We start from the raw sequence: 16,757 nt of genomic DNA, 5'->3' as shown, positions 1-16,757 counted from the left end.
TTGGATTCACTTGGTAAAGTATTATAATGACTTAACATATATAATATGTATATATACATACCTTTTTAATTAAGGCGCAAAAACACTTTAAAGACATGCCAATTGAAAGGGCATCAAAGTAAAAAAATTAAAAGGAAATACTGAAATGTACTTTACAATAAAAATTTAAATAATTGGCAGCATATATGCATGAAAAAAAGGAATGTGCAGTGAAAAACAACTTACATAGCATTTCCGTTGATGAAATGAAATTTATTAAGTTTCATGGTTTGTTTTTCAAGGAACTTAGAGTTTAGTGTAAATCTGAAAATATTATAGATAGTCCATGTAGATTTTAGGGGCCGATGGTGAAATCTCAAATTCTACATGCCAGGTTCAACAAAGACTGGCAAAATTCCAGCATTTGCAAAATTTTAAGTTTTGTCTGATACAGTAAGTGTCATATTTGGTGAGTACTGAGATCACGATGAATGCAAAATGAGAAAACCCATTTCATAACGTTCCATTTGATTAAAAATATGAGGTTTGCATCTTCTAGTCTTAGAGCATACCCAAAAAACAAATAAAATCAAACAAACAACCCAACCCAATCCCTGCAGATTAGCAGTAACGGGAACATATATTCTTTAGCTGGCACTGAACAAAGCAAAGGACCCTCTCATACCCAGGAACGGTATGCCCCAGGATTCTGCGATGCTAACAGCACCCAGAAAGCCAACTCTCTAGCCACAGCATCTTCCCACACATCTACACTAGAATCTCCTTCCTCTTGCCACGTAAGTGGCTCTTGCCCCATTCTTTCTGGGTGCCGGCTACGGTGTGCAGGGCTCTGTGACAGGCCAACTGCCCTGTGCCCCACAGCATGGGGCTGTGTGTAAACCCTTCTCTGGAAAGTCTTCTCTGGAAGCCATCTCGGTGCCAAACAGGGATTGTTCTCTTCCCCTTCCTCATGGAGCTCAGGCAGGCCCTGAGGATCACTGAGGCTGTAAGCAGCCCTATGTATGGTATTGCAGCCACTGTTGCTTGTGGAATGTTGCATTAAATAATTAACAATGGAGCTGGATAGAGAAGGATTGGAGGCCTTTGTTCTTAGACCCCGGCCACCTGGCTTCATCCCCCATCAACCAGGGGGTCTGGGGTTCAGGAAAACGATGGGTATTGAACTCACTCACAGGCAGGCATCAGGAAGCATCAACTTTATTCATGCCCTATCCACCACATGTGTGTGGCCTATATCATAACCTTTCATGCACAGCCATTCTTCGCTAGCCCTGCATCTTAACTCCTTTCAGCCATCTTCCCTTTCACCTCCATGCTGGCCAAAGACCAAAAGGGCAGAGACCCAAAAATGGCCGAATCCCCTGGGTCAAAGGCTTTATCTACCTTTTCCAAGACACCTCCCAGGAATGGCTCAGGTCTTGCAGGTAAGGTCAAGTTACCTAGGGAGAAAGGGTGGGGGATGAGGCTTCAGTGGAACACATTGTTGACTCTCAGAGGGTGTGACTGGCCCGGTAAGAGGTCTTGGCAGCGTACCCTGAAGATATTATTAGCTTTGTCGGAGTTGCTGAAAGAGCCCCAAAAGGAGCCTCCCATACTCAAATCTTCCTGTAAGTCCTCCAAGACCAGAACCTGCATTGGGATGGGCTGCCGGTATACCTGGTCGTAGTGACACACGTTCTGTGTAACAGGCCTAGTAAGAACCAACATGTCTTGAAAGAGGAAAATGTAAGTTTATGCCCTTTTTTATTCTTCAGTTCTCCATGGCAAAGTAAAACTTTGTTTGCTTCGGTTCTAGGAACCTTTTATTTTTCATCCAGACACTCTAATTTGTCAATGTAATACTGGCATTCTGATTCCTTTCTTTAGATTGCTATCAGAAAGAACTTGTAGTACTGTTATAATCTCCTCAAGAAGCTGAAGATCTGAACTAAAACAGGGAGCAAGTGTTACAGAAGACTGAACACAACAACGATGGGTAGGAACTTCTAGAACCTAGAGACTCTATCCTAGTCCCTGACCTATAACCTGCGCAAATACCAAGATCGCTAGCTACAGTGGCTCGATTTTCTCACATACAACTGAGAGGAAAATTTCCTGGCATCACAAAAAAGCCTTTGGGATGGGGTAATGAGTATATGTGGAGCCAGGGGTTGATCCCATGATGGTATGCTTCAAGGATGGAGAAACCCTGAACCTCTTAGGCCACGGGAATTCCCTTTCTTCCCCAATGCTTGCTGTGCCTATGCAAAAAAAAAAAAAAAAAAAGTGGGGGGAATGCCAAACCCTACCACTCCAGCACCCATACTTTTTCTTGTTTTGTTTTGATTTGTTAGTTTTTGACTTTATTTTTATTTTTCTTCTCTTTTTTCTTCCACTTTTCTCTTTCTTTTTCACTCTTGTGGTTATTATTTAGAGATTTATTTTTATTTTTATTTGCCAGGTCCATTTTTTTCTTTTTTCTTCCATTTTTCTTTTCTTTTTTTCTCTCTCCTTTCTTTTTTTGGTAGTTGGCACAAATTTTTTTCTCCCCTTTTTCTTGTCCTTTTTATCTCCAATGACAGTGGAATGGATGCTCAATCTACAACAAGCTGTAAAGTGGAGACCAGTTGCACTAGCATACTGGGGGGTAGAGGAGGGAGATATGGGATGCATACTGGGAGCAGGGGTGGAGGGAGGACAGCACTGGTGGTGGGAATGCCCCTCCTTCATTGTCACTATGTATCATAAATGACGCAGTGAAAGTTTTGTAATGCACTTTGGTCATAATAAAAAAAAAAGAAGCTGAAGCTTAGGGTGGTCATTCAGAATATGCTTTAGAATTTCTTTTAACAGTAATGGGTATTTGACTAGTTGACTAGAGGAATATTTAGGAAGCTCCAAAGAACCAGTTTCTGACTGAAGGGAGACTCCAAGCATCTCTAGAGGATGTCTTGGACTCTTGGATCCTGTTTCTTTTGATCAAGGAGAGCTGTGGCTGCTAGCTGGTTACTACAGTAGACTATGTAGGGCCAGTGGTCCTCAAACTATGGCCCGCGGGCCACATATTGTATTTGTATCTGTTTCGTTTCTTCATTGCAAAATAAGATATAAGCAGTGTGCATAAGAATTTGTTCATAAGTTTTTGTTTTTACTATAGTCAGACCCTCCAATGGTCTGAGGGACAGTGAACTGGCCCCCTGTTGGAAAAGTTTGAGGACCCCTGATAGGAATTCAGGCCTGGAAACCATTTCACGAGAATGTGCCCAATTGGTCCCACTGTCCCACCAGGCTGGGTTGCTTCTCCTATCCTTACCAACAAATCTTCAAGCAGTAGTATAGAAGCTTCTAGATCACCAAACAGATGTGTGAGCTCCTCTTTTTTTTTCTTTGATTACAAATATGATTGTAGTTGGGTTTCAGCCATATAAAGAACACCCCCCTTCACAAGTGCAACATTCTCATCACCCAAATCTCTCACCCCCCTACCCCCAATCTCCTGTATTTGAGACATGCCTTTCTTGAAAGCTTGAGGCCTTCAATTAAATCCTGTTCCCTTCAAACCATTTCATATATTTCCTCATGACACTTGAGTTTTCTGGCTGTCAGAGTTGTTGCGTGCTGGCCCCCAGCATCTCTGACCTCAGTGTGCTGTTTCTCCTCCTGGAGCCATTGGCACTGTAAACCTTCTGGACAGAAGCTGGAGACCTGGAGTCACATGAAGTATAAAGGACGGTATTGTCTGACTAAAGTGTCGGACAGCTCCATTTCTTACTGGAGAGAGATCAGATTCTTTAAGGATGTAACCCTCACCAGAGGTCCAACTCTTTATTACTTGGCTTCTTCAGATCAAGGTTGATAAGACTTATAACATCATCATTATTGAATTAATTCCTCGGGTTCCAACCCTGGAACACTGGTGAGACATGGGTCTGGAATCAGAAGGCAGTCTGGAAAATAATTCACACACAGAGAGAAGAGGCTTGTAAGGAGTTCCCCATGTTCCCCTTCACTCCTACTTGGCCACACCACTCCAAGCAGCCAGCACCCAGAAGATCCGGAAAATGAAAGGGCTTATTCCTTTCCAACCAAGCATTTCATCTAACGTCACACCTGGAAGGTGGCACCATCCAATTTCACCACCAAAGGGATCACATTCAAAGAATTCCATCTAATAAGTAACAAAGTGTATACAGAATGAGGTAGAAACAGAAATCCTGTAATCTCACGAGCATCTTTCTTCTTTTTTTGTATATGGGGTTAAAATTTATTTTTAATATAAAATCTTTATGTATGCACCATAATTACAAGCATGATTGCAGTTGGGTTTTAGTCATAAACAGAATGCCTCCCTTCTCCCATGCAACATTCCCATCACCAATGACACCCTCCCTCCTTCCACACCCCTGCCTGTATTCAAGAGAGGCATTCTACTTCTCTCACTCATTACCATTGTCATGCTCGTTGTTAGTGTAGTTATTTCTCTAATTGCACCACTACTCTTTGTGGTGAGCTTCATATTGTGAGCCTGTCCTTCTGGTCCTCATCTCTATTTTCTCTGGGCATTATTAAAACAATGTCTTTCATTTTTCTTAAAACCCATAGATGAGTGAGACTATTCTGTGTGTCTCTCTCTCCCTCTAACACTTCCCTCAGCGTAATAGATTCCATGTATAGCAAAGTTCCTTGACTCACTTTGAAGAGAAAATGGAAAGAACAAGATGAAGTTACCCCTCTGAAGGGAGTACCTACTCTGGCAGCTTCTCTTGCAAAGCTGGGGTTGCTCTGTGACTGCAGGTTCAGGCTTCCTGGCATGAGGAACCCAGTGCTCGCAGCCCAAAGAACTGACTGAGCCCACTCTCCTCCACTCCGGTGGACAAGTCTGTCAGGAGCACATTGCATCTTCACGTTTTCATAAAATTTTAATGGAAAATTCACTTAGTTGTAAATACAACTATGAGTTTCAGTGTTTATGGAATATGGAGATATTTAAGGAAAACAAGGTATTAGCTGTCGTTTTTTTATTCAAGCTAAAAAGTAAAAATAGTAGTTAAGAGCAAGTTTATTCATAATTTTCTCATTTGGTAAACAATGAAAACCACTTAATTCATTGCTGCTTTGCTGGCTTAAACATAAGCATTGCATTAATATGGAGCATCATTGTTTTGTCCTTTCATTTTGATTTTGGGTCCACACACTTGACAGTGCTCAGAGCTAACGTCTGGCACTGTACTTGAGCATCACTCTGGCAGGGAGTCGGGAGGCAAGAAGGGTTTGGAGGGAGATTTGGGACATTGGTGGTGGGAATGTTGCACTGGTGAAGGGGAGTGTTCTTTACATGACTGAAACCTAATCACAATGATTTATGTAATCAAGATGTTCAAATAAAGAAGGAAAAAAATCCAAAAAAAAAAAAAAAGAAGGGTTGCTGAAGTCTAAACCAGACCTACTGTGTGTAAGGGAAGTGCCCCTCTACTGTGCTATCACTCCAGCATTGCTTATAAATATTAACAAATGTGTTTGGCTATTGTTCTAATTAAAAAAATTGCTGTCTCTTCTTGTATTATTCTTTCAGGAAATAAACATTGCTTCAGCTTTGATTACATAATAAAGATGAATGTTATTTTAAGTAGTATACTCTTCTAGAAAAACACTCTTTAATTTCCTCACCTCCCTAGCAAACCACTCTTAAAAGTACCAGTCATAATATTGTTAAAGATATGTAAGTTGATGTTATAAATACTTTTAGATTGAGTGCAAATTATTGAAGCTAAGATTCTATCCTAAGTATGTTAATACTTCTCTTTTTGCCATCTATATTCAATACAGGTTCTTACGAATTATGGCAGAAGGGTTGCCATTAGTGATGAAATAGCTCCTATGTTCCAGCTACTGTCTAGATCTTTTTAAACATGCCACTGAATAGGGATGCCTCTGTCGAGAATAAATAGTGACATGAATTTTTTCAGTGAGTCAGTTTTCTGTGACTTGAAATTCAGTTAGAGAAGCGGTTACATCTTCAATGATACACACTGAAAGTTCAAAGACAAAAAGACTGGTTCAAATCCAAAACATTACAGTCTTTTATTTTCTTCCATAAATAGTACATTGCCAACTGAATTTAGGCATTAACTAAGCTATGACTCAGTAATGTGCAGCGTAGAATTCAAAACTAGGACTAAAAGCAGCAATTATTCTCCATGAGATAGCCAATTTGTCAAAAGACATAAATGCATTTACTTTTTTCTTGTCAACCACAAATATTGAGCAGTTATGAGCACTGCTCGTTTTTATTGGTAACAACTATTTGATTTATTTATCAAAATAAAAACTTGCCTTTCACTTCTGAGCTTTGGGGGATTCACAAATGCAATCATATGGAAAGTCTCATGTAAACTTTGGCCAATAATTTATTCCTGAGTATTTCATATATGAATTATATGTAAGTGTATACTTGAAGAATACATAAATGAAGACAGACAGATATGGCTGGTGATAACTATATCCCCTTTGCTACCCAAAGATGTTTTATTTTTTATGTTGAAAAGCAGACAGAACTAAGGAAATGGTCATAGGGTAGACCTAAATTATTGTTTCGTTTTTACCAACTTTGAATGAAGTGATTTTTATTTTTAAATTTTTATTGTTATTCTATGTGAATTGTGATAATGGCTTTCACTTTGAGTGTTACTTATAAAACTGACATTTGAAAAATCACCAGGAACTGGTAAGTTTAAGTCATACACAATATGTATACATTGTGTGTATTATATTGTATATATATTTGTGTATTATATATGTAACAATCTATATAATAAATTTTGTGATGGTGTTTCAGTATTTTCTACAAGGATGCATTAAGCTGATCTCTATAGAGACAATGACAAGATACACTAGTCCTCTTCTTCTCATAACAAGTGGAGTTATTTGCATAAAGCAACACTAATGGGAAAATATTTATTAAATACTGTATGTGCAGTGTCTCTGGTGTTTATTTTTAAAATATTCATCAAACATATTTAAAGAAAATATATTATTTTTAGCCACTAGTTTTTCACTTGCTTCGTTGCTTTATATAGTATTTTTTATTTTTATTGAGAACAATGTGAATTACAAGTCTTTCACAGTTATATTTAAGGTACATAGTGAGAGTGAATTAGGCCAATTCCTAACACCAGTGACGAACTCTCTCCAGCACTATTCCTAGCATGCATGCCATACCGACACCCTTAGCCCCCTGGATTGCTAGTGTAACAGGTCCCTTTTATGTCTACCTTGTTGTGGTTGGGTCTCTAGATTCTATTGTCATTAGCTTTGAGTTGGATATTTAGTCTGGTCATTTTTTATTTCCACTCAGTGCTCATGAGACTGCTTTGTTTTTCTCACTTTTTAAAATAATCCAATTTTGTTTTTCTCAGTTTGTAGGAAGACATTGAAAAATGAGGCAGAACAAGATGATTAATGTTCTATGGTTCTGATTTAACAAAAAAGAGTAAAAGAAACCAGAAGGGAGCTCCTGTCTAGAAGTTATAAATATGAATTAAAAAGAAAAGAAAAAAGTGTGGGGCTGGTATGGCAAGTTATTTTTGTTTTGTTTTGTTTTGCAGGCACATCTCAAGTATTGGGGAAATTAGAAAGGAAGTTCCCTTGACCTAAGAGATACAGGATGTCTTCACAGTTAAAGCATATTTTCATGAGCCTGACTACAGGCTCCGAACCTGTTCATTTTCAAATCCTAAGTCTTTCTTCAGTTGTGGTAGTCAAAATCAGTTCTCTGTAATTAGAGATCTTGGTTTTTGCACAGATCTTAGGACAAAGTCTAGGGTAGAATTTTTCTTTATGGTTCCAGAAGTTCTGCTCAGTCACAGTTGTTGTAGTTAGTTTTCTGTATTTAGTGATCTTTGTTTTTGAACCTATCAAAGGACAGAGTGTCTTTTGATATTATCTCACCATTAGGTGATAAGGGCTATCTCTCCTTAGATCAAGTTGTTGCTGTTTCCTCATCGGCATCCTACCCTGGGCAAATTGGTACCAGAGGGGTATTAGGGACTTCCCCAAAGAGAGTTTACTTTCTGATGCTGTTGCAGAAAACTGTGCCAGTTCTAAGGTTGGGATTTGGGGTTTGGAGTTGGACAATTGGACGGTCAATGTTAGAACACATGAACTTTAAGTCGAGTCCCCATGATATATGTTCAGGGTGGATGGTGCCCCTTTATTATGAAATTTATGGGTTCTTATTCCTAGTAGATAAGAACTGGTTCCTATGCATAAAATCTCCCCATTTTAGTGTGCCTATGTGAAAAGGAACAATGCCATATTATATTGTTGGTGAATTTTGAGGTGATAATGACAAGCTATACAATCCCTGTGCCCTGGTTTTGAACTGATCTTTTATTCCAAGCAAGACTATTCTACTAAAATTTCGAACTAAGAAGAACAAAAATGAGCAAAAATAAAACTTAGAATAAAATAAGGGATTGAAGAGACAACTTTTACATTTGGAAATAAACACACTAGGAGGTATGATATCAAGAAAATAAACATACAAGGAAAATATAGATATACCAATTAAGATTTATGAGGTTAAATTCAATTTCGTCTAATGTAAGAATGGCTGTCCCAGCTTTTTAAATTTTGCAGTGGCTTGAATAATTGATTTTCATTCATTTTTCTGAAAATGCATCTATTCTTATCTTTTAGGTGTATTTTCTACAGGCAGCAGATATCTGATTTTTGTTTTCTTATCCAACCCTCTACTCTGTGTTTTTAATGGGGAAGTTTTGTCCATTAACATAAGGAGATTATTGACAGACAATTTGTTGTGCTGTTATATTATGAAGGGTTGTTGTTGTTGTTGTTGTTAAAATTGGGTTGTGTAATTGATCTCTGAGTAGTTCATTTAGAGTAAGTTCTAGTTAGTACAAAAATTGCGAGTTCTTTTTTGTCAGAATGTTTTAAGTTCTCCCTTCCATGTGAATGAGAGTTTTGCTGGGTCGTGGACTCTAGCTTGGAAGCTTCTTTCATTCAACAGTGTAAATATGCCATTCCATTGTCTTCTTGCTTAAATATTTTCAAATGAGAGATCTGGTTTAATTCTTATGTTCCTTTCTTTGTACTTGAAGGGTTTTTTCTCCCTCTTTTCTTCTTTCCCTTTTTATTTTTTTCTTTCTTCTTATTATTGTTTTGTTGCCTTTTTTTCTTATTGCTGTTGTGTATTTTGCCATTGCTGGTTGTTTTTTGTATGTTTTATTTTGTTTTGTTTTGTTTTTCCAACAGAACCACAGAACTTGAATCATCTTGTTCTGCCTCATGAATTGAGGAGAAAAAAAGTGGATGATACCAGAAGCAAACAGTCGCTTGAATTTGACCAAACCCTAAGTCAAAGACAATGGATTTAAGACCCCCAATTTACAACAAGCTATGCACAAAGTGGACCTGTTACATCAGCAGTTTAGGGGGCAAAAGGATGAGGTATTGGATGCATGCTGGGAATAGATGGAGTGAAGAAAACACTGGTGGTGGGAAAGGGCCTAATTCTCTGGTATTATGTACCTTAAATATAATGTGAAAAACTTGAAATTCACATTGGTGATAATAAAAATTATATAAAAAAGAATATTGAGCAACAGGGTAAGTGTACAGCAAATGATATATTTTTGCATACTTTAAATTTTATATTTTTATATTAAATATTTGTATAAAGAACCAATATTAACATTATATTAAAATCAATATAAAATTAATGTATAGTTAATTTGAACACAAAGTAATCAAACTCTAAAACTCGGGTTTGTTGGGAAAATTTTGGTTGGGTTTCAGAGAATACATAAGAAAACAGGAACATAGTAGCAAGAATAAATAGGATTCTAGGCTATCAATCCTTTAGCAACTCAAAAGGTTTTAGTGAAATTAAATGATTCTGAATTTTAAAAATAGCTTTGCTAATCACAGTAAGGTTCCCGGTTTTCATTTAATATTATTGATTCTAATTTTTCTCATTTTGAAAATAGGAATTTATAGGAATTTGAAACAAATTTTATAAGAATTTTGTTGACATTTAACTACACTGAAATCTTATACTCAGTTATTAGACCCCTGACTAAATCAGTTTTCTTTATATAAATGCTGAACATTAGGTATCTTTTTAAAAGTCTATTTGACATTAGCAGTATTATGCTCACTCTTTTGAATATTGGTTTATATTTTTCTCTCATGTTTGATACTTTTCTCATGGTTCATTGATGACAGAATTCTTGAGTTCAAAGCTTAACACAGTGTTTATGCAAAGTATGAACAGTTCCATAAAAATAATAATGCTCTATTAACATTCTGGCCTCAAGTCAAACACTAAACAACTACTTATTAATATCTCTACATTCTAAGAGGTTAAGTGATGAATTTGTCAACCAGATGGGAAGACAATGTACTTATTTTTAAGAATTATCTGAGATGGAAAGTTTAGCATTTCAAACAAGAGTTGGAAAGTTAAAATGTGGATATTTGCTTCTAGTTCTTGTTTATATTCCACCAAAGCTGTAATTGATGTCAATACTACCAAGGATAAATAATACTACAGTACTCAATGATTGTAAAGAGTGGTTTTGTTCTATTCAAATAAAAAGAAGTGAGAATATGGGTAATTTTAGAAAAATAAGTGACTTTAAAAATTAACCTGAACATTTGGAAAATCTCACTAGAGTATCTTGGCTTTAATATAACTAAAAAAGGTAAGGATGAAATATGAGTCAAGAATACCATGTCCTGGAAGAACTCAAATTGCAACCAAGGAATTTGATCTCAAGGCTGTGAGCACAGAAACTTTAGAACATTTGAAAATGAAGAGGAGTCCATAAGAAAGTTGAAAGGAGGGAAATTTGGAAACAGAGACCTCCAACTGCTCTTCTGTAAAAGGGCATCTTTTTAATTGGCAAAACATTCCAGAGAGTGATGCACTGAATGTCAGTCCAGACTAACAATTTTTGCCATTGCCTTTATTTTGTGCTGATGCTATTTTTACTTGCAATTATTCTCACTAGATATGAAATTCAGTTTATAAAAATATTTTTGATAACTTTTTACGGTGTCTACACACACAAAAAAGGCAAAAGTGTGTCCCTTTTCAACACTGTCCAGTAGGTATCTCAGATCATCAGGGTCTACTTTAACTCCATATTGTCTTTATATTTTTAGCATTACCAGTTTCCTGCATGCTTACTTTCTTTAGAAGAGTAAGGCATATTGAAAGAATTGTTCATCCTAAAGTTTTATCCTGATGTTAGAAGTTCATAGACTTGGTGATATGACATAAATACAACAGTTCATTTTTCTTTTTGTTTTGTTTTGCGAGCAATTTTCTCGGGGCTTATTTTTGGCCTACCACTCAGGGATCATCCAATAGGGTACTCAGGGTAGGTACATAGATGTAACTACAAAGGTATAGTTGCCTGTGTGCAAGATATGAGGATCTATTTTCTGAACTATCTATCTAGTCATTTTCGCCTACTTATTTTTGCTTTTATTTACCTCTATTTTAGAGAAAATACCCTGAGAACATCACAAAAGTTTTGAGTGTTTTGCTTGTAATTTTACACCAATGTATTTAAAGGGTCAAGTTTAATATCGAGACTTTAATTCATTTTAATGATTGCACATGGTGTGAAATTAAAGTTTCTGTTTCATTGATTTGCATGTGGCTATTCCATTTGTTTCACACAATATTTGAAAAAACTTTAATTATCTATTTTATGTTAGTGTCTCCTTCATCATAAATTACCTAATCATATGTTTGATGATATAATCCTAATTTAAATTTTTTTCAAGAATTTGTAAGCCTATAGTGAATTTTATATTTTGGTTACCCTAGATTTATGGCATAGTTTGAACTTGGAAAAATGTGTGTATTCATTTTTTGTCTGGAAGGTTTATTTTATTTTATTTTGCTAGTTGTGGTCTTTTGTGGATTTGGGGGATTTTTGTAGCAATTGAAATTGTCATAATGACAATTTTGATGTACATGTCACTCATCTTCTCTGTTTATTCCTAGGTAGTCATTCCTTTAGGTAAAATTATAAATTAAGTTTAATTTTCTCTGATAGTTTGTTGCTTTTATATAAAAATGAAAGATTTTTATTTATAGTTTATCACTTTATTGATTTTGAATCTTAAGTTACAGCTTAAAAAGCCATAGTGAACAGTATTCTCCTGTGTAATTATCTATAATAATGGCTTGAAAATATAAAGGCTGGGTTCTCCTTCACTATTAGATAAGAACTTGTTTCTATCCATAAGATTTCACCATTTCAGAGTGCCTATACAAAAAGGAAACGATACCATGTTATATCATTGGTGCATTTGGGGTAAAAATGACAAGCTATTACAATCTCTATGCCTTGATTTTGACCTGGGCTCTTATCCCAAGAAAGACTTTTCTACTATAATTTCTTACTAATCAGAACCAAAACAAGCAAAAAAAAGGGGGGGGGCTGGAGGAGACTACCTCTGTATATGGAAGTAAACACACTAAGAGTCATAACAATTAAGGAAATGAACATACAAAGAAAATATTGATATCCCCATTAAGTTTTTTGAGATAGTTTGAGGGGGGCAGATAAGATCCAGGGCAAAATTTCATTCTTCACTATGGTCTTATGGAGTCTGAGAAGTGGGTTGCAGCAGTAAGGGATCAGGTAGTGGGGTCTAGCTGAGGGTCCTTCTGGAGCTGAATCAAGTAACAAGCAACAGTTCACATTGAGGGGAAGTGGAAGAAAAAGGGTACCATAGATGGAGTCAGCAGAGTGGTGGCTGCAGATTCTTGCTTGAGCAAAAGATGGAGGGCTAATAAGGTGTTTGGGAGCCAGATGGTAGCTTACTGGGGAAGGCGACAGTCTCAGTTCCTGAGGAGTTAAGAACTGAAAAAAAGAGGGTTACATAAGAAGAGATAATGGATCAGGATTGATGTGGTGAATGGGGGTGAAGGGAATAATAATATATAACAGTGACTGTATACAATATAGAAATAGTTTTTTTCAATACAGATAAGGCAAACATAAAGGAGTCCACTATAGACAAACTAACATCAATTTATAGATAGACATTAGAGATCTATTCATAGGTTGCAGTTGGAGACCTGACCCTTATGGGATGTCATTGATTGGGTATTGATTCTGGTGTTGTTGACTTTGAGTTTGATGCTTAAAATTTGATCATTTTTTATTTTCACTCAATGTTCATATGACTGGTTTCTCCTGGTACCATACATTTTTCCCCCTCAGTTTATGAGGAAGAACAAGATGATTCAAGTTCTGTGGTTCTTTTGGAAAAAGAAAAAAAAGAAAAGGAAAAAACTAGGGGAAATCCATCTAGAGGCTATAAATATCAATTTAAAAAAGAAAAAATAAAGAAGGAAACCAAAAACAAAAAATAACATGCAATGACAAAAAACACAACAGCAGAGACCAAAAACTCACCAAAACCACAATCACAAGAAGGAAAAGAAAAGATAAAGAAAAAAAGGGAAAAAAGAAGGAAAGGTGTGGCAAAGCTTTGTGGTTTTTTTTTTTTATATTGTTTTGTCTTGGTTTTTTTTTTTTTTTTTTTGTATAGGCACAATAAGTATTGGGGAAGTTAGAAAGGGAATTTCCTTGGCCTATTTCCAATGATCAGATTGGTGGATATGTCCCAAGATGTGAGCTAAGTGTTAACGTCTCACAAGGCCATTCTGTTCAATGAGCACCCTTGGGATCCTTTGTCATTGCTTTAGAACATTTACCATCTCTTAGCTTGGTGTAAAGATGTGGACAACAATGCAGTCCTGCTGATGGTTAGGACCCTCAGACATTAGATTAAACTTCATCTCTATCTCAGGACTCAGTTCAGCTTTGATGCCATTGATTCTGTGTCAGTATAGTCATCACTTTTGGTTCATCTATCATGGGATTGAATGTAAGTCCCAAGTTTTTTGGGAATTGATGAGTTACTCAAAGAAGCAAAATGGATTATTATTGTTGTTGTTGTCATTGGTGGTGCTGGTGTTGGTAGTGGTGGTGTGCTACTAGTGATGGTGGTTTTGCCCTCCCTCAGTGTTGCTCCGGGTTGATTCTTGCTTCTGCTCTCACGCATTACTCTCCTTAAGTCTGAGGGAACCTAGGTCAGCCAATTACAAAGAAAATAACTGTCTTCTGTACTACCACTCTAGCTCGTATAAACATGCACTATTTTAAATTTTATTTCCAGAACCATCCAGCTACATTGTCTTCTAACGCATTTAGCTATTTGACTTCGAAGAGCATAATTCAACTCATTTTCACATTAGGAATCGGTTGTTTGTTTGGGGTTGGCGTGTCTAGATAGGCTCAGGACATACTCTTGCTTCTTTGCTGGGGGTATCACTCTTGGCATTGTTCAGGGCACCATATGTGCACTTCAGGGGGTTAAATGTGGAGTTGAGGATTGAATTGGGGTTAGCAAATTTCAAAATAAGCACCACATATCTGTATTTTTTGCCAGATCCCTAGCAAAGTTATGAATTGGAAAAGATTGTTTTGTAACATTCATTAAAATAGGCATAATTCTTGAAGTATGATAAACTATTCATTTTGAAGGTCAATGTCACAAAACAGCCCCTTATGTCTCCTAACTTTTGTATTCAATATGCTCTTCTGGACCATATCAGTAGCGCATGTTTTAAGTAACCCCATACTAAAGATCTAGCCAACCTAAAATTTAGAGGCATTTGCACCTTTCTATTTCAAAGTGCCTGTTTACCACATTCATTTGTGTGGCATTTCTAATTCATGCAATGAAGCATTTATGGGAAGAGTCTAACTGATTTCCTAGGAAGGCACGGTCCAGAGGCCTTTTCAAACCAAAGAGAGGCACAGAAGCTCTGTTGCCCTGCTGGTGTGGGAGCTCATTTTCAACCCTGTGCTCAGTGCATTGAGGCCAACCCATACTCTCATTATCAGTGCTTTCAGTAAAATACCAATTGGATCCTCTATTTTCTTTCTGCACCATTTGCTCACTAGCTGAGTGCAGGGTATGGGTATCATGAGGAAGAAAGAACCTGAGCATTGGTAGCCTCTGAGAATACTTAAAGAAGACAGTCAAAACTGCGTTGGTTGCAGGCACAAGTAGACACAGAGCAAGGTAGATTTTTAGAAATGCTTCATTTTTTATTGAAATTATTATTTCTATGATAGTTTATATTTTAATAATTTTAGAATATTATTGTTAACATGTTTTATTTTAGAAACAGGAGGGTGTTTGAAAAGGTAAAATAATAATTATTATTTACTTTAAATTATAAAATAACTCAATAAATTGACTTGGGGCATCAAGATCCTACAGCTCCAAAAAGGCTAAGTAGAACCACACTCCAAGTAGCATAAGATGGGATAGTAGTTAGGGTATGTGTGTTTATTTGTGTATATAAAAACATACAATTGACATATAGTATATACATTCTATATCAATTTAACATACATACATGAGCATGTATAGACACATCTGTATATAAATTATTCTAGGTTATGGTTCGAAAGATGTCTCTGTGCTGAAAATTTAGGCAAACGGCTGGAGAGATAGCAGGGAGCTTGGGAGTTTAGTTTGTCTTGCATGCTGAAGGACAGTGGTTCGAATCCTGTTATCCCATATGATCCCCCGAGACTACCAGGTGCGATTTTTGAGTGTAGAGCCAGGAGTAACTCTGAGCAATGCCGGTGTGACCCAAAAACTGAAAAAAAAATGTAGGCAAAGATGCTCACCAATGCAATAAACGCTTACCCTATCTCATTCTTGTGGAGGGAGCATAAGCAAATGAAACAAGAAATGACTCCCAAGAGCTAAAAAGAGGCCAAGAGATAGTACAATGGGTAAGGAACTTCCTTCCAAAAGCAAAACAGAAACCAAGAGATAGTACAGTGGGTAAGGCACTTTCTTTCAAGCAACTAACCTAAATTTGGTCCCTAGGGCCACACCGAGAGTCTATCCTGAGTGCATAATTAGGAGGAACCCTGAATATTGCTATTTTTGGCCTCAAGTCCAAAGAAAGTCAAACCCAACAAAGATCATAAAACAAACGCGAAAAATACAAAAAAAGAGACTCTAGTAGAGCATGAACAAAAGGAAAAACCGGAAAAGGAATACTAAGCCCAGATCCATCCAAAACATCTGGAATAGACGATGATAGTTGACAGTAAAACTCCTGGTCACTGGAATCCAAAAAAAAGGGACTCCATGACAATGGCCTTTGGTTCAGAGGGTGTCAGGGACAGAATCAGCACATCCTAGTTAGGAGGCATCTGCTCTCCCACTAAACTGTGTCTCTGGAACTTGTAGACCATTCTCTTCCTTGCTATCTGATGCAGGGAAATCTCCACACACCTGTGGGAAAGACTTGCAGGCCAGAAACTCACCCCTCCAGCTTTTCCTTCACAAGCTGGTTGCACCACCACGTGGAATCAAGAGTCAAGGTGGCTTCCCCAACTCCAGGCCGCCTGAGGAGCCTTTGTTGGCATAAACCAAGCCAACCCCCAAGGGGAGGAAAAAGCCAGACACGGAGGCAACAGAAAACAACAACATTTTATCATGACAAAAAGTCCAGCAGCTTCAGAGTACCCATCCCCAGTTTGTGTTGCAAGGCGTCCATCATTTTGGACAGGGCCACAAATGTGGCTCCTCCCAGGATGACTTCCATTGCCATCGAGGCAGTGTCCACCCCCTTCCTCACTTGAAGCAGCTTTTTCCATAATCCATCCTACTCATTGTAGAAGCTGCCCTCTTCT

At 37.2% G+C, this 16,757-nt stretch overlaps 1 pseudogene; it reads right to left on the bottom strand.

Moving 5' to 3' along the window:
• Positions 1 to 1,467: 1,467 nt before the first annotated feature.
• LOC125997189 (neuroepithelial cell-transforming gene 1 protein-like) lies at positions 1,468 to 4,878 on the bottom strand (annotated as a pseudogene).
• Positions 4,879 to 16,757: the final 11,879 nt, after the last annotated feature.

This window comes from Suncus etruscus, chromosome 19 (assembly GCF_024139225.1).
Source record: "Suncus etruscus isolate mSunEtr1 chromosome 19, mSunEtr1.pri.cur, whole genome shotgun sequence".
Classification (NCBI taxonomy): domain Eukaryota; kingdom Metazoa; phylum Chordata; class Mammalia; order Eulipotyphla; family Soricidae; genus Suncus; species Suncus etruscus.
Note: the sequence above shows the minus strand (reverse complement) of the source record. Positions and strands in the feature narration are given on the sequence as shown.